Source organism: Papaver somniferum, chromosome 6, assembly GCF_003573695.1.
Source record: "Papaver somniferum cultivar HN1 chromosome 6, ASM357369v1, whole genome shotgun sequence".
In the NCBI taxonomy this organism is placed as follows: Eukaryota; Viridiplantae; Streptophyta; class Magnoliopsida; order Ranunculales; family Papaveraceae; genus Papaver; species Papaver somniferum.
The window spans coordinates 114,917,619-114,931,401 of NC_039363.1; positions in this window are offsets into that span (position 1 = coordinate 114,917,619).

Below are 13,783 nucleotides of genomic sequence, written 5' to 3' on the forward strand. Positions count from 1 at the left end.
CAGTCGATCAAGGTTTGTGCACTAAATCCACAAGATACGAAAGCTAATAAGAATTCTTACTCGTTTTTCAAATCTTTTATTGCCTTCAAATACCTACACAACAACACTTGAATCCTCTTATCATCAATCACTCACAGAATGGAGTATGTTAACAATGGATTATCACAAGATGTCTTCAGATCCGAAGACGGTTATAAAGATCATGTCGATATTTTGTGTTATAGCACTGCTCGGTCAAACTCGTAAGCGTTGCTATCTCAAGCTTGTTTGTCAAGTTTAGTTGATCAAAAATGTAGTCTTGATTTCTAGTCTACTGATAACTATGTCTCGGATTAAGATAGAATGTGTAGTTGAGCTTTAGACTTCACGACGTTTATCGATTGAAGACGAAGATCTACTGAAGAGAGCTTGGAGGAACTTCATCAATTAAAGGTGTGAGGAGACTAAAACTTTTCTATCACTCAGAAGTCTATTTTATTCTATCTCCTATTGATACTAAGTCGTATAACTATATAGACTTCTATATTATACATGTTGATACATGAAAAATATTACCCCTTAGCCGGGATAGTATGCCCTCAAAAGGGAGGCAAACCTAACATGAGACATGGGACTTGGGGACTAAATCCCAAGTCCGCCAAGAAAGTATCCACAAGATGAAAAGGATAAGAGAGGAATTAAGAGGAAAGAAAGAGGTTTTATTAGAGAAGAAATGACATTAGAAGTAATTAAAGGAGTTTAGGACACATGGCATGATGTCATAAAAGGAAGGGGCTTTTGGAAAGTCTATATAAAGAAGGACAAGGTACAATGGAAGAACAACTCTCTCTTTTACTATAAAGTGAGGTCACTTGGCTAGTTAGGATGGGTAGAACCTCAAACCTAAAATCACCCATCAAAATTTGGCGACCACACCCGGAGGCTCGTGCCTAGCTAACCATGACACACGTAGGAGGCACTAACCCTGGTACAATAGAGAATCAAGTAACCGATCGACCCATCAATTGGGAGGAAGTAGAAATAGAGGATGACAGCGAGGAAGAAACACCGATCCAAAGCGTTATCAAACGACCGGAAGGATATGGGTCCCAAAACAGAGAGGCGACAACAACACGAGTAAAAAACACGCAAGTAACCCAACCGCCAACTCTGCAAAACATGCAAAAGGAACTAGAAGATCGCTCATGCAGAAGGCATGATCTTGAAGATTGGATCGCACAAACAGTAATGGCAGGACAAGACACTCCGGGAGGAAAGACAAAGGGCGAGGAGTACAAATACGATGAGACAATGGCGATGTCACAAGAAGAAATGGCAAGGTACTTGGAGAAAAATTATCATGTGGTGAAACAAGACAATCACCGTGGCTTAAGTATCCCATACCCGATGGATATCCGAAAATACCAATACCCAGAAGACTATACATCTCCAAACTTCAAGACATATGACGAATAGGGAAACGCCCGAGAACATCTTAGTTGATTCCTATCAGCAATGAATGATAGGGCCTCCGATGGAAAGTTATGCCTAAAAGAATTTCCCAAATCACTCATAGGCACGACATTCACTTCGTATAAAAACCTGAAGGAAGAAAGTGTGGATTCCTGGCAAACCATGTCCACGCTCTTCCTTCGGAAATTCTACTCAGCTAAGAGGAAAATCACGGCGATAGATTTAAGCAATAATGGACAGTGGATAGGGGAAGAAATATGAAAGTATATCTTACGGTTCCGGCGCCTGGCACTAGACTGTCATGAAGAAATCAATGAGGAGACACTCGTTGAAATTTGTGTAAGGGGAATGATCCCAGCCTTCAAGGACAATTTGATAAACTACATAGTCCAAACCTTTTTCGAGCTAGAGGAAGCAGCCGAAAGGATCGCCGACTGTGTAGAATAAATACACATAGACTCTATTTGGCGCCATACGGTCAGTTTCGTATCCGAAAGATCATGCAACGTAAGACCCAACACTAACAGAGAAAGGAGAGATAAATTCCGAGCTAGCGGAAGGGTCCAAGGAAGGAACGGAGGGATTAGACGTGATTTTAACCCACCGCCTCCTCTCCCTTGCAGTAAAGAGCGCGCAATCGACTTGCTAAATCAGTAGGTCATTAGAGGAGAAATCCAACTCCCCCCGACGGTAGTAGAGATCAACAATATGGATCAAAACTCTTCCAGGTACTGCCACTATCATCGAAGACTAGGACACCCAACATAAGAATGTCTTTCTATAATAAGTATATTTGAACGTAAGCGCGCCTCTGGAGAACTCAGGCCATCTAAGCAGACAATCGAGCATAACCCTTTCCATTGCCACTGATGTGAAAGAAAGGAGAAGAGAGAGAATGTGAATGGTAACACCAAAATTGTAAACAACCTCCTTTTTTGGTAAGAACGATTTTCCCTGTCAATAACGAGTAGACATTTACAAAAGGTCTCAGGTTAGCTAAGGGCGCCTGATCGACTGACAAATTTATAAAAGGTCTCAGGTTAGCCAAGGGAGCCTGATCGACTGATAAATCTACAAAAGGTCTCAGGTCAGCCAAGGGCGCCTGATCGACTGACAAATCTACAAAAGGTCCCAGGTCAGTCAAAGGCGCCTGATTGACTGACAAATCTACAAAAGGTCTCAGGTCATCCAAAGGCGCCTGATTGACTGACAAATCTACAAAAGGTCTCAGGTCAGCCAAAGGCGCCTGATTGACTGATAAATCTACAAAAGGTCTCAGGTTAGCCAAGGGCGCCTGATCGATCGAAAAATCTACAAAAGGTCTTAGGTCAGCCAAAAGTCGCCTGATTGACTGACAAATATACAAAAGGTCTCAGGTCAGCCAAAGGCGCCTGATTAACTGAGGGCGCCTGATTGACTGACAAATCTACAAAAGCTCTCAGGTCAGCCAAGGGATCCTGATTGACTGACAACTTTACAAAAGGTCCCAAGTCAGCCAAGGACGCCTAATTGACTGACAAATATACAAATGGTCTCAGGTTAGTCAAGGGCGCCTAATTGACCGACAAATCTAGAAAAGGTCTCAGGTCAGCCAAAGGCGCCTGGTTGACCGACAAATCTACAAAAGGTCTCAGGTTAGCCAAGGGCGCCTGATCGACTGACAAATTTAAAAAAGGTCTCGGGGTTAGCCAAGGGCGCCTGATTGACTGACAATATACAAAAGGTCTGAGGTCAGCCAAGGGCGCCTGATCGACTGACAAATCTACAAAAGGTCTCAGGTTAGCCAAGGGCGCCTGATCGACTGATAAATCTACAAAAGGTCTCAGGTCAGCCAAGGGCGCCTGATCGACTGACAAATCTACAAAAGGTCCCAGGTCAGTCAAAGGCGCATGATTGACTGACAAATCTACAAAAGGTCTCAGGTCATCCAAAGGCGCCTGATTGACTGACAAATCTACAAAAGGTCTCAGGTCAGCCAAAGGCGCCTGATTGACTGATAAATCTACAAAAGGTCTCAGGTTAGCCAAAGGCGCCTGATCGATCGAAAAATCTACAAAAGGTCTTAGGTCAGCCAAAAGTCGCCTGATTGACTGACAAATATACAAAAGGTCTCAGGTCAGCCAAAGGCGCCTGATTAACTGAGGGCGCCTGATCGACTGATAAATCTACAAAAGGTCTCAGGTCAGCCAAGGGCGCCTGATCGACTGACAAATCTACAAAAGGTCCCAGGTCAGTCAAAGGCGCCTGATTGACTGACAAATCTACAAAAGGTCTCAGGTCATCCAAAGGCGCCTGATTGACTGAAAAATCTACAAAAGGTCTCAGGTCAGCCAAAGGCGCCTGATTGACTGATAAATCTACAAAAGGTCTCAGGTTAGCCAAGGGCGCCTGATCGACTGACAAATTTAAAAAAGGTCTCGGGTTAGCCAAGGGCGCCTGATTGACTGACAATCTACAAAAGGTCTGAGGTCAGCCAAGGGCGCCTGATCGACTGACAAATCTACAAAAGGTCCCAGGTCAGCCAAAGGCGCCTGATTGACAGAAAAAACTACAAAAGGTCCCAGGTCATCCAAAGGCGCCTGATTGACTGAAAATTTTACAAAAGGTTTCAGGTCAGCCAAGGGAGCCTGATCGACTGACGAATCTACAAAAGGTCTCAGGTCAGCCAAAGGGGCCTGATTGACTGACAAATCTACAAAAGGTCTAGGGTCAGCAAAAGGCACCTGATTGACTGACAAATCTATAAAAGTCCTCAGGTTAGCCAATGGTTCCTGATTGACTGATAAATCTACAAAAGGTCTCAGGTCAGCCAAGGGCTCCTGATTGACTGACGAATCTACAAAAGGTCCCAGGTCATCCAAAGGCGCCTGATTGACTAACAAATCTATAAAATCTCTCAGAATAGGCAAATGCGCCTGACCGACTGACAAATCTACAAAAGGTAATCCAGAAGAGGGGGGGGGGGGGGGGGGGGGGGGGGGTAGGCGCGTATCACTAACGCCCACCCCACCCCCACACTTCTCAATAAAAAAAATTATGAAGAAAGGGATAGGCGTAGTCGACCAACACACCCAAGTGAAATGGACGTGTTTGATCAAACGCCCGCCTACCTCATGCATCCATGAAGAGCAAAAGAATAGGATTATGAAGAAGAGAATAACTAAAAACATCAAAATCAAACTAATAATTAACAACCACCATGTCAATATCCCAAAACAACAATAATAAATAAAACAAACAACAAGTCTAGAAAACAAAGTTCAACCAAACCAAAGGAAGACAAGATAACACGAAGGAAGCGTTTTAAACCAGCTAAAGCTTAGAAAACTCCTGACGCTTTCCCTCAAGCTCCGCGCGAATATAGGCTTCCGCGGTTTCGGCTCGTAGCACCTCATCGTTGGTTACCCCAACATCAGCAAGTAGTTGATCCAACACCTTATTCTTACTGGAAGTCGCCTCAGAACACCTTTCCAGCTCATCCTCCAGCTCAGAAATTTGACCCACAAGCCGGCCACGAGGGTCATTACGACCCTTCACCTTTGCCAACAATTCTGCCAACCAAGTTATGGGGAACTGAACATTGAGCGCGGACTGCACAGTGGCCTCCTAGCTATGCATCGTTGTAGGATCGACAAGATCATCCCCTACACGGGTGAGTTTATCAGCGACCTCCAAGATATTTCTAGTCATGTAGCATAGAACGCGAATGTCCAGCAGACCCGGCTTCGCCATATGACCACCACCACGCTCCATGACTTCTCTATAAGTAACGCCAACAACAATCGGAACCCAAAAGACGTGGACAAGAGTATGAGTGGAGGGATCTACGCCAGCCTCGGCGGCACTCACCACCGTAGGGAAACGAAGCTGAACGTCTTCAGAATCTTCCGACACAACAGAGATATTTGGCGCATTAATAATAAGAACGTCAGCCTGCCTTTCCGAAAGAGCAGAGGAACCGCTACCGTCCATCTGAGCGTGCTTGGAGGATCCATCGCTGCCAGGAACTACGTGCCTGGTGCCATCCATATCGGTCTTAACAATTTCCGTACGCTTTTATCCATATCCTAGAGCCGACGATAAAGTCTTAGAAATAAAAAAAAAAGCGAGGCAAAGGGAGAGAAAAGACTAACCTCAGGTATTGACGAATCAAGTGGAATATCAGCAGGCCTAGGACGAGATTTAGAGGAGCTAGAAGACGACTCAGAATCACTAGTGGAGCCTGAAAAACGAGAGATGAGTACCATTGCGAAAAATGACTTAGATTTATAAAAAAAAAAGGGAGAGCAGTAGAGAGGAACGAAGAATGATAAAGACGAAGACACGTAATAAATAGGAAGTTACCTGCAGGATCATTTACGGTTAATGCCACGTGGGACGAGGACCCACCAAAAACTGATCGACTGGACCCAGAAGGACTGATAGATTGCTAAACAACACTAGGGGATACATGAGGTTCTCCCCTGGCACGAATAGTCTCAGCTCGAAGAGGATGAACTGACGACACGTGAAGACGCGAAGATACCCAACCAGTCCCTTTGGGAAGCCTAACCCCGAGATCCCTCAACTGGTCCACAAACGAGGGAGTTGGACTGCTACTCACATCCCCATGAGGCTATGACGCGCTCCTCTGATGACCATGCTGAGACTAAAAAGACGAGACGTTAGCGGAGGAGCAAAGGCACGGGGGCAGATAACTTAGTTTCCTCCCATTTGGCCTTCTTTCTAAGGCTCCTCTCAGTCCAATCGCCCTCATGCATATTCAGATATTCCTCCATCACATAAGAAAAAGGTTTCCACCCCACGCGATTGGAAGGGGAAGCTTCCTGAGAAATCAAGTCCCGCCATTTATTTCCTCAAGAAAAAAGGGGGAATAATAAACAACCAGAATGCAAAACAAAGGAAATAACAAGTACCTGAGATGCTAAAAGACCAGCGGAAGATTTCACCTCTTCTGCGGAGGCTTACGATCGGAAAACTGACTTGGACTCTTTCTTCGGCTTCGCGGGTTCGTGATCCTCAGGGGGGGGGGGCAAGAAGTCATCAGAGGCTCCAAGGGGAGACCCTTATTGGCTGAAACAAGATTGTGCACAACGGATACGGCATCATCAAGTTTGATTCGGCCGGACAGCGCCCGAAGGTCCTGAGCAGATAAGTCACGGGGGAAGACGCTCGCGTAAAAGAAAATTCAAATCCTTGTGACGTAAGAAATCCTGGTACTCATGAGCTCTCTCAATAACTGTCAAAGGACGCGCGGGGACGGGTTGCTTGAAAGAATAATTAATTCCTCGATCAGACAGACGTGTTGGTCCCTTAAAGATGAAACGATTGAAGTTCGCGACAATGTCCCCAATATCAGAGCTTTCTTTAGGAGGGAACCTACTAGGGACTCCTTGATCAAATCTGACTTGTCGAGCAGTACAATCAGGTTTGTTAGACATAGCGATGAACTTACCAGCATGAAAACCAGGAAGGTAACCAGGCAACACAGCCAACGCCGAATCAAAATCCGCCTCTGTTAAAAGCTTTTTTGAATCTAGCTCTGTGTCGAAAGGCGCGGTGAAGTCATAATGAGTTGGGCCTGATCGACCATCTTGATAAGGAAACGGTTCAAAATCTTTAGCCACATCCAAATGCTTGGCGATATACCCCTTGGGAATTTTCCACTTGAGGTTCCAAAGATCCATTCTCGGGTATCCATAAATGACCGGAGCCTTCCTAATCGAACCATAATCTTGTCTAACATCTTCCTCGCGATGAATCGCTAATATATTGGGATCAGGCGCGTAAGTGGGAATATGCTCCCAAGACCACGCTAGCATGAAAGAGGCTGGGATAAACGCCTCAATCTTGTGAGACGAACCTACCGTCTATAGGTCCTTGCAAAACAAATCTAGATGGCGATATAAACCGCCTAGAGATAACAACACCGCCATCGGTACGAGCTCGCTCTTGATGGTTTCTTGGGTACTATACTCGAACACGTCATGACAAAGCCAAAACAGGATAAAAGCGGCTAGTTCCGCACGGGTATTTTTCTATTTTCTCTTAGGAGAAAGAAATTTTCCATACACTAATCGCGGAGCCCAATACTTGAGCCAAATAGGGAAGGAGGCACGACGGTTGGTTTTGGGAACCCATTCAGGACCAGTCTTTGATGGAGGAACTGATGAGCCATGGATCGCTTCATATGCACGAAAAGAACTAGACATCAACCGCTCACTGACTGGGCATGTCGAATGAGCCTTCTTTTGCTCAACCAATTTAGCTTTCCCATTCTTGACGGAAAAGGATGCCCTTCTTCAATGGAACCTGATCCTTCTTATCCTCACCCTTCTTCAATGGAACCTGATCCTTCCGCACCAATTTGTGATGGGAAGCTCCTTTACAACTCAACAAATACTTGCACAACTCTATGTCCTGATCATTCTCCATAGACGGTCGCCTCATCATATGAGTGACTGCGTGAAGAGGTAACCCTGTAAGAGCGATTATATCCTCTAGAACAATGGTTGCTTCCCCCCACGCTGTAAGAAGGGTATGAACAGGGATAACCCAGTGGAAAAACAGCTGGATTAAGTCGCACCTACATCTCTGCATTTCTCGTTTGAGGGATGAGTTTATAGCTTCGTTGATGCCTGCTCTTAGAAGAGTGGCCACGTGATCAGGATTGGAACGTATATGGGATACCCAGTATGGCCATGCCGAATGGGTCTTCGACCTATAGCGAATATCGATAATAGGAAGCTCGTAGTTGCCACGATGAATAGCCATCCGCTGCACCGTTTTAAAAGCAAAAGCATCCATGATCTCTGACTCGGGTTGCATCATCCATACGGGAATGGAGGGATAAGGCAGTACAGGCGGGTTTAGAAGACGAGGAACCAAAATATAATCAAGAGGTAAAATACGTTTACCTCTGTGGAACTCCCTTAGCTTCAGTGCGCGCTTTAGAACAGGTCCACCGGTGAACTCTGCAATAGTATATAATTTGTCATCCGCCGGAGGAGGAAATATGATTTCATCTTGTTCCGTGTAGTTAGTCTCCTCGGAACCGTTACTCATGAGATCTTCAGACTCCTCAGATTCTCCAGAAGAACTACTGGTGGAACTTCTAGACATGGCGAGCATATGGGTGTATTCGAAGAGAAAGAAGAAAAAAAGAGATGAAAGAAGAATAAATTGACAGGTCTATATATAGGGAATCCCAAAGCCCAAACGTGGCGGTTATGTAAGGGAATGGTAACCGACAGAAACCGAAAAGAGGGAAGTTAGCACGATGGAAGAAAACCGAACGTCTCCCACAATCGTGGAATGAGTAAAAAAGAATGGGGGTCTTCACTTCGGCTCCCTGCAAAAAAGGTAAAACGTGCAAAGTTATTTTACTACTGGGTCATTTAACAATTGATCCAACAGTCAGGGGACTAATGCTGATACATGAAAAATATTACCCCATAGTCGGGCTAGTATGCCCTCAAAAGGAATGCAAACCCAACATGAGACATGGGGACTAAAGCCCAAGTCCACCAAGAAAGTATCCACAAGATGAAAAGGATAAGAGAGGAATTAAGAGGAAAGAAAGAGGTTTTATTAGAGAAGAAATGGCATTAAAAGTAATTAAAGAAGTTTATGACACATGGCATGATTTTATAAAAGGAAGGGGATTTTGGAAAGTATATATAAAGAAGGACAAGGTACAATTGAAGAACAACTCCCTCTCTCTTATACTATTCATAGTAAAGTGAGGTCACTTGGCTAGCTAGGACGGGTAGAACCTCAAACCTAAAATCACCCCTCAACAATACACATTTGATATTTCGAGATGAGTTTATCGCGGTTATATATTTTTCGAAATATAGGTTGTAAACCTTTTGCTTTAACTATGTTCATCATTATTCTTGACAAGTTTAGTTGGAAACAATTTATTTGTTGGAAACTAAATATTAAGTCAAAAGATGATCACGTAAAAATTGCCTTGAAACATCTTACATGATTTGTATGAGACAATCATTTCATGTCGACTTGGAAAGTTTCGTATTGATCATTCGATCACTTGAAAATTAATTGAAGCTAATAGTTTGTGTGGGACAGCTATTGTCTTCTTCTAAGGATGTTTAAATGATTGAACTGGGAGTTTACAACAATTAACCATGTCTGAATACAACACGGTATGCATACCTAGTATGCGAACTGTGTTATTTTGATTTAGGTCCGGGAACCTTGTTTGCGTACCTAGTATGCAAACGGTTTTACCTGTAAAGGTCTGGAACCTTGTGTGCGTACCTAGTATGCAAACGGTTCTACCTGAGTTAGGTCCGGGACTGCTGTTTGCGTACCTGGTTTGCGAAGGGATGGACATGCCAAGGTCTGGAGCTGTTGTTTGTATACCTGGTTTGCGAACACAGTGGTTTAAGTTCTAAAATCGGTTAAGTATGATTCTCATACTCATGAACTAAACATTTATGAATTAAGGAATGCAATCTTTGCAAACCGCGCCTTACTGTTCATGAATTGATTCTTGTATAAGTACTTTGTATAATTACGAATCAATCCGATTTTATTTGAATTGGTTCATATATATATTTATGAGATAGTGAACAATTGAACAACTCTATTTGAAACACAATTAGATTCATTTGATTATCTTTCATGATTGATTGATCATCATATTTGATCTAAAAGTGTTAGATGAATGTGGTTAAGACAAAAATGTTCATATGGCTAACTTCGGTTAACTGTTATTGAGCCAACTCAATATACACGTTTAGCTACGGTTACCCATATCTGAATGAAGGTATATGTCATTTGTGTGTAACAAGCTACCATCTAACGGTGGAGATTGATTGCTTTATTTTAAAGCAGACTTAGGCTGAATCTTAAATCAGGTTTTCATCTAACGGTGAATAATGAATGCTTTGTTACTAAGCTATCTTAGCTTTGACTATAAGCAAACCCTGATCTGAAAGACTATATAAGGGAGAACTCTAGCAACTAGAAAACCTAATCCCGGAACTTTCATGTGTCCTAGTTGCAAACTAGAGTCGATTCTCCTTTAACCTAGGTTTTTCCAAAACCCTATTACGTTAACGACTTGAAGACTTCATTTGGGATTCGCGAAGCCATACCAAATATTGTCTATGTAGTTGTGTGTTCTGATATTACTTGTTCTATCGTGTTAAGTACGATCTTCTATAAGGTTTTCTCGAGATTTATCTCGATAGGTAAGATATAAAAAGTAGTCACAAAGTTCTTCATCTCAGACTTTGTGATTCCGCGGTAACTTCTTCTACCACCATATAGTTAAGTTATTGTGAGGTGATTGATATTTTTAGGATGCTCTTCGGGAGTATAAGACCGGATTATCAATTGGTTCCTGTTCACCTTGATTTATCATAAGACGGAACAAAACTTCATATGTACTTCTATCGGAGACGGATTTATCTATCTGAGTAGACTTATCTGTGGGAGACAGATTTGTCTATAAGTCTTCGATTTTGAGTCGTAGCAACTCTTACTTGTGGGTGAGATCTGCTAAGGTAATCAAGTGCGAAGAATCCGACGTGGTTTTAGAGGCGTAAGGAACGCGACTGTACCTTAAATTGTGTGAGACTTGGTTAGGGCTCAACTACATTCCAGTTCGAAGTAAACTTGTAGTAAGCTAGTGTCTGTAGCGGCTTAATACAGTATGGTGTTCAATCTGGACTAGTTCCGGGGTTTCTCTGTATTTACGGTTTCCTCGTTAACAAATTTCTGGTGTCTATGTTATTTTTTTTCTGCATTATATTTTATATAATTGAAATATCACAGGTTGTGTGTAGTTCAATCAATTGATAAATCCGACATTGATTGTTGGATAAGAATTGATTGGCACTTGGGAATTGGTCTTTGGTACCGTCCAAGTTATTTCTCATATCAATCAGGCTCACAAATTCTATCTGTTCGATTGCAGATTGTATTAAGAAATTAAGATTAAACTCTTTGATATATCTCTTGATTGAGGTCACTTTTAAGTTGGTGCTCTCGAAATTATATTGGAGTTTATCCATACAGATTGTCGAACGAATTATTGGGTGTGGTTGTTACGCCCCCGTTTTTTCAATTGGTATCAGAGCAGGCAAACACGCTAAGACCTAATAAGTCTATATTTGAAGCAATCTGATTTTTATGGAAGAGTCTATCTCTAGTAACGTACAAGTTCAGAAATTATCAGATGTTTTTCAAATATTAAATTCACCTGAGAGAACTGTCACATCTAGGTCAATATCTAAACATCTTCGTGATTTAGAAACTATTGATAACTGGGAAGCACGCCTAGAAGAACAGTTGGATGAACTTTCTGAGAAGAACAGTTGGATGAAATTTCTGACGAAAGTGACTCAGATATTGATAGAGATGTTGATGAGGAAATCTCAGTGTATGTTAAGTTGTTGAAACCGGTGGAAAAGTGGACGACTTCTTCTGTTACTCCTTTTCTAACCCATCTCTGTCGAGAAAATAAGAAATTGAGAAGAATTTACTCAGGTCTTTATTCTTGGAATAACATTAACGATTCGATGCTCAAAGATCATGTGAATGACCTAAGTAAAAAATCACTTGAATGTGATAATCTTCGTCAAGATTTCTATAAGTTGGAAGAAAAACTTGCAGCAACTGAAGCAAGGATTAACTCCCAGCAAATAAGTTCTGATGACAGGGAAACCGCTTGTTTCGCTCGTAAAAAATGCCTTGAGGCTGATTTAGCTGTTGCTCTTGATAAAATCAAGATGTTGGAAGAGCACTTGAAAAAATTTAATACTGGCTCAAACAAATTAATCACTATGCTAGGAGCAAGTAATAATCATCGTGATACACGAGGGTTGGTCTATAAGGGAATATATTATCCAAGTATTAGCAAATAGGTAGAATTTTTCAAGGCTAGTGATTCTTCTGTACAAAAGGTTTCTACTGATGGCAAAAGTGAAATACCTTCACCGACAGTTAAGGTTCGAAAGAGAAAAGTATGTGAACCTCCAAAACCAGCACACATGAATCCGGGTAAGAACGTTCCTTATATTTGTCATTATTGTGGAAACAAAAGTCATCTGAAAAGGAGATTTCGTTTTCGTATAAGGAACGGAAAACTTCATGATATTCTTGTTTGGTTGTCAAAATAAGTGATTAAACCTAGATCATATGTTAAAGCTAACACCCTTGACATTACGGGTTGTGAAGTCCAACCTTTAGGCAAATGAATTAGTGTTGTGATAAACCTAGATTTGCCTATAAACATCATGCGAAGTCTTTTCACAATTGTAATGATTATCAAAAGGATAACTTGTAAAGACGAAGACAAGATTCGATGCTCCCAATTGGAGAAAGACTAACTTGCAAAAGAATAGTCAATCTAATTCTCTTTCTAGAAATCTAGAAGAAAGTAATGGGAAGAAGGTTGCGATTGTTCCTAAACGCACTCAGAAGTGGGTACCAAAGAAAGCCAATGATGCTTTAAGTAGGAATGATCTCCCAGAAAATTCCATAACTATGGAGAAGGCAATATCCATGATGTTGGAAGTTAAAAAGTTCTTGGAGATGAAAGGTTCTAAAGCGATCTCTTTCATGATAATCCAAAAGTGAAACACAAGAATTGGTGGAAGAAGAAACGGAATAAGCCAAAAACTATAGATGGTGAAAAACCATAGTTTCGGAAAAGTATGTTTTAGTCACTTGTGGTGATCAAGACATTGTTCACCTCAACACAACTTGATTGTGTTGTAAGTGCATCCCCACCAAGAAATGCCATGTTATGTATACGGTGAGGGAAGCACGAGAATTGGAGCGCACATATTGTGTTAGGTAAGATATTGAATCTTTGGTAAGGCTGTAAAATTCGATTTGATTCTTCTAAAAAGGTATGTCTATAAACTTGAGAAAGATTTATGATTTTATTATTTTCTTAAAGTGCTTATCATAATTCATGTACCTTGTGTATCATTCATGTCTACCTAACTTGATTTGTGTTTAAGGTTCTTAAATATTCAGGTTCGAAAATAGTAGTTCGGGATGTTTGGACTTTATGGTACATATACCAGGTATGCATACCATCATTTAAAATCAAAATCCATGGACTTCAGTTTGCAAACACCGTTTGCTAACAAGTTACACCTATTTGCGAACATCGTTTGCGAACTGGCCTGTAGACATCGATATTTGACAACTTGTTTTGGCCGTAACTTCTTCGTCCGAGCTCGGAATGATGTCATTTTATTCCTCTTTGAATTATCTTCAATATGGTGATGAGAAATACTGAATTTGGATGAGTTAAGATTGGTCTTTGTCCAGACTCTTATTTTTG